The sequence below is a fragment of the Trachemys scripta genome, chromosome 23, assembly GCF_013100865.1.
Source record: "Trachemys scripta elegans isolate TJP31775 chromosome 23, CAS_Tse_1.0, whole genome shotgun sequence".
Lineage (NCBI taxonomy): Eukaryota > Metazoa > Chordata > Testudines > Emydidae > Trachemys > Trachemys scripta.
The window spans coordinates 10,031,136-10,036,357 of NC_048320.1; the positions used below are offsets into that span (position 1 = coordinate 10,031,136).

Here is a 5,222-nt window from a genome sequence, read left to right on the forward strand (position 1 = left end):
CCTGTTCTAGGGTATCCCCAGAGGCCAGGCGTTGTTTGAGCTGGTTCACGTCCACCTTGCTTGGGAGCGAGAGGTTCGAAACAGGAGGCTGGCGAGGGAGGTCACTGGTTTTCTGCAGCAGGTTGTTGCAGGGCAGTGGTGCCACCGTCTGCCAGGAGCCAAGGCCTTCCCCACCCGTTAGGACCAGCCGAGAAGCACAAAGGTGCAGTTTGCAGGCGATAGCAGCCTCGTCTCCCAGCTCTCTGCAGAGACTGGTTTGATTTTCTCAGCGGAGTGGGAAGAGGCAGCACAGAGCGCTGAGGCTGGGGGTGGACAGTGGCAGTGAGCCGGGTTTGGTGGAGGCCTGGCAGCTCGAAGCATCTCCTGCGGTCAGGACTGGGTGGAGGAGGAGGATTGCTGGGCTTTGGTCATCATGGGTGGCAGCAGCTCTCACAAATTCTTCTCACTGCAGCTGACCAACCCTGCCTCTGTTGGAAACTTCTTCCCAGCTAGCAAATTCTGGTCTTAACTAAAACCCGGTCTCGTTCTTCTCTTCCCCGCCTCGCTGGCTAAGCGCGGGAGAACCCCTTCCCCACCCCGTGCCTCAGTTTCCCCATCTATAATACATGGGTAACCATACAAACCCATCTTGCGAGGAGATCATGAGGTTCGCTCCTCCACACTTGCAAACCACCCTGGGACCTTCCACAGCGAAGTGTTATGGAAGGACGTGGGGAGGAAGGTTATTATTTAGAATTATCCTCTCTCCAGGTGCCATCAGGAGGGACGCAACCTTGAATGCTGGACGCTCACAGACCCTCCGCGGTGGCTGACTGGTGTTTCAGGTTAAACGTAAGACAGAGACAAAGAGCCCATTGGATCAGCTACAATAAACAAGATTTATTTAGGAACTCGTAAATCAGGCCGGGCCCCCCGAAGTGGGGACACCCAGCCATTAAGTGCTCCCTCCCCTGCTCCCCCCGACCTACACGTATCTGATACCTGATGGATGTCAGGATCCAAGCTACACGCTCACAAATCACCAGGCTGCAGCTTAATGAAGACCCCATGCGTCTTGGCATTAAGTTAAAGGCAGAACACGCAGGGGAAGGTGCCTGGAACAAGCTACTGCCATGGCGGGGATGCAAAGGGCGGGGCTTTGCCAGGGGCAAGTGGCCACAGGCTTAGCTGGATGTAATCTGTCTTTTCTTTCCTTCCTGGATACAGGGTCAGAGGGAAAGGTAGGTCTCCTGAGAGCGTCCTGTGCTGAGACTTTAACAAGAGGCTGCTGTCTCCTCCTAGTGGCTATGTAGGAGTAGGGATCGCATCCACCAGGAAAGCAGGCTGGAGCAAATAGGGGTTTGTAAACTTCGGAGGCTTTACAAGGTTTTGTGTGTGTGTGTCTGTCTCACATACACACCCACACCCTCTGCCTTTGCTGACCGGACGGGGAGTCCTGGAAATCCTTGGTGATCAACAGCCTTTGTGCCATTTTCTGAGACTGCTTGAAATTGCCACCTGATCTCTGTAACCCCAAACATGACGGAACGTACCACAGGCCTGGTCTACACTTAAACATGAGGTCGACTTCGCTATGCCACTTGGGGCTATGAAAAATTTTGCACCCCGTGAGATGTAGTTAGGTCAACCCAACCCAGTGTAGATACAACTAGGTCGATGGAAGAATTCTTCCATCAATCTATCTACTGCTTCTCGGAGAGGTGGATTAACCGGAAAACCCCTACGTCGATGTAGAAAGCGTCTATGTTATAGGACTGGAGTAGCACAGCTGCATCTCCGTAGCTGTGCCGCTGTGGTACGGGCATACCCATAGGCACAACCCCTGTCAAAAGAGGCAGGGCTGTCTAATGGTTAAAGACAGGGGGCTAAAAGTCGGGACTCCTGGGCGCTGTTTCTAACTGTGTGGAAGGAAACGTGCTGTACCAATTTGGATACGAGACTAAGAATCAGGACTCCAGGGTCTACTCCTGGCTCTGCCACTGACTCACTTTGTGACCCTGAGCAAGTCCCTTAACCTTTCTCTGAGCCTGGTTCCCCATCATTAAAACGGGTGAACTAATTTCTATTTCAGAGGGCTGTTGTGAGGCTCCATCAATTCACACCTGCAGACAATGTATATAGACAGAGCAGGTTCAGATCAATCCTGCTGTGTCTTCCCCCTGAACTCGCCACGTTTCTTCTTCAAAGGGTAGCCAGGTGGGTTTCCCCAGTGCACTGTCAGCAAACACCAAGCCCCATCTGTCTCTTCCAGCGTCCGGCTTCCCACGTTCCTAGGAATGCTGCTTATTCAGCAGGGAAAAAAAGCCAATTTCAGGTCTTTTTCTCTCCTTTAATGAAAGGAGAGGAACATGTAATGGCTGATTACTGTGATTGTGGTTAGCCAGGGCTTCTGGGACTTGATGCTTCAGTTAACTGGGGGACATGCTGGAGCATGAGAAAGCGATCTGAGTGACCACGTGCTGCCCTAGGTGGGCAGGAACAGAGGTGAAGCAGGAATAGAGACTACCTTGCTTGCTTAGACCTACCAAGTTTCTCCTCTATGACCAAAATCCTGGTACTGGACTAGGTCTCTTAGAGATTATTGTCTTCTCCATGTTCACATGCTCTGCACAATATCACACCCACAGCTCGGTACCATCACTCAATCCACCATCCCGAGTCATCCCACTAGAATCCAGAGTGAGGAGCATGGTAAAAGACTTGAGATTGATAAATGGCTCCAAGTACTCACCCAGAGCCACTCCGCCAGCTGCTGTAATCTGAGAACATCCCAGCTCTGCAAACTGCTACATCTTCTCCACTGTGTGCACCTTCGGGCCACATGGACTTCAAACCCTCTGGCCCCTGCTACTGGTAGAGGTGCCAATAATTCCCCAGAGTACACGTTGCCATCAGCCAGTTCACCAAATGCCAATCACCTTGCTATATGGGCACCCTTGCTGCTCCAACTGCTTCAGAACTACAAATTCACCCTCCCATGTCTAATCCTTTGCACTCTCCAGAGTACCCATCTAGGTCACCCACTTTACCAGCTGGCCTTGGCATCTTCCACTACCGACTACCCCATGCTGCTCAGAGCCCAGCACACTATCACATGCCCTACCAACTGCTCTGCCCTCCCCAGCCCCTTCCCCCAATGCTCCTGCCAACTTTCCCAAGACACATGGCCCCTTCCCTGAAGCACAATGGAACGTTCACCACCATGCTTTCTGCCCTGCGGCTCTTGCCGTCAATCAATACGGGCGTCACTGTCATCAGCCGTGTCAATCATCCCATACCAAAATGGTCCTTAAAGGTACACATGCCAGGCACCCCACAGACCCACCTCACCTGCAAACCTTCTTGGTTTCAAGACACTCCCTGCTATGAAAATACCCTTGCTCCTAGAGAGCACCCTACTCTTCTTCCTCTCCCGTACGTGAACATCCCTCCTCCCCATTAGGAAAAGACACCTTTCCGAGATCACCATCACCCTGCACGGTAGTGACCCCTGACTCTCTTACTGCATTAGGGCTAATGATGCAACTATCAGATAGGGGAGGGTTCTCTGATTTTCAGGGGCTCAGCATCCTTAATTGAGGCCAGATTTTCCAGAGAGCTCAGGTCCCATTTAGGCTCCTAATTAAGGGCCCGATTCTCAAAGTGCTCAGCCCCCAGTGTGACACGTACAGCCAGATTTTCAAAAGAGCCATAAAGGTTAGGGTTAAGATTCAGCGATGTTACCTTTTGTCTCTTCAAGCAGCTGTCCTTTAGCCACTTGGTTATTTCCAACACCGAAAATATTTAGAAATGCTTATTTTGAAACTTCCAGTAATACTATAACTGAGCAAAGCCCTGATTTTTTTATTTCGTTCCAAAGATCATCCAAGGCTCAAATGGAGGGCACAGACCTGACTAATACACATGACAAGGTCCCCACTACGAAGCAGTAGGGCGGAAACGACCCGTGATCTCGTTTATTTAACACTCACAGAGTTTTCTACTCCTTCATTTCCACGATTCAACGTTTCTGACATGGCATGGCAACATAAGAAATGACAGAATAACGTCAGGTTTGGGACAGGAATTCCCTGATTTGGCCAAAACGTTTTGGTAGGAGTGGGGAATACGACCTTTCCTAGGGATACACTTACCTTGCAGAAGGCATGCTGCGAGTGGAGGGATATTGGAGCACTGCACCTGAAGAAGTCTCCTTGCTTTGAACAGGTAGGTGGTTGAGGGTTGAAGCACAGTCCTTTCTGGTGACAGCCTGACTCCACAGAGTTTTCTGGTGGGAGCAGAGCGCGTCCCTTTCCGGGGATCCTTTTACAGGAAAGAGCGCTCTAGGGCAGTGATATAATGGCTCTTTGTAGGGGCCCTCCTGTGCTAGAGGCGGGTCAGAGGGGTTGGGGCATAGTCCTTTTAGGGAACCCCTGCCTGGCCGAGCAGTTTAAAGGGGGGTTGGAGCATGGTCCTTTTGGGGAACCCCCTCCCTGCAGAGAAATGGGGGGTGGGGTGGACATGGTCTCTTGCAGGATTCTCTGCCTGGCAGAGAAGTGGGCGTGGGTTGGAGCATGGCTCTGTGCCCATCACGCTGGCACCGGGCGGGGAGCGAACAGCGGAGAGCCAAGCCAACCCCGAGCCCCCTCAGGCACCAGCTCCTCCAACACGTGCATCCCGCGTCCCTCCCCCGCGGCGGGACTACACTTCCCAAGAAGCCGTGCGCCTAGCGAGGCAGAGCCGAGGCCAATAGAGAGAGACTTTGCTCCGCGGGCGAGGCAGGACGAGGCCTGCCGGACGTTGTAGTCTAGCCAGCTTCGGCCTCGCCGGAGAGGGGCGAGCAGGGGGTGGCTGGCGAACTACGAATCCCAGAGCGCTTTGCGCGCCTGCGGGAACCAATGAGAGACGCGCATGCGGAGGACGGCGCAGGCGCTGTTGGCTGGCTCCTCATGTGGAGGTCAGGGTTGTGGCAGGAGGTGAGTGGAGAAGCGGGGAGTTGGGGGTCCGGTCCGGTCCGGTCCGGTCCCTGCCGGGAGTGGGGGGAGGGAGGAGCGCTAGCTGCGGATCCGGAGGTGGAAGGCCGGGGGTCAGAGCCGGAGAGCGCGAGGCGACCCGCCCACCTGGGGGACGGGAGCTGGGAGTGGGGCCTCCTTTGGCGGGAGAGCGGGGCTGGGGGAGCGGGGGGCTGGGATGGGGGAGTTGGAGGATCCTGGGGGAGTTGGGAAGGTGGGGGAGCGGGGGGC

General features: G+C 54.0%; 1 protein-coding gene across 1 annotated transcript in view; it reads left to right on the forward strand.

Moving 5' to 3' along the window:
- The first annotated feature begins 4,850 nt into the window (after positions 1–4,850).
- Positions 4,851–5,222, forward strand: part of PHB (prohibitin) — a 7,596-nt gene continuing 7,224 nt past the window's right edge. Inside the window, exon 1 of the mRNA XM_034756089.1 lies at positions 4,851–4,955. The gene's annotated coding sequence lies outside the window, so the exon portion shown is untranslated. The remainder of the gene's footprint in view (positions 4,956–5,222) is intronic.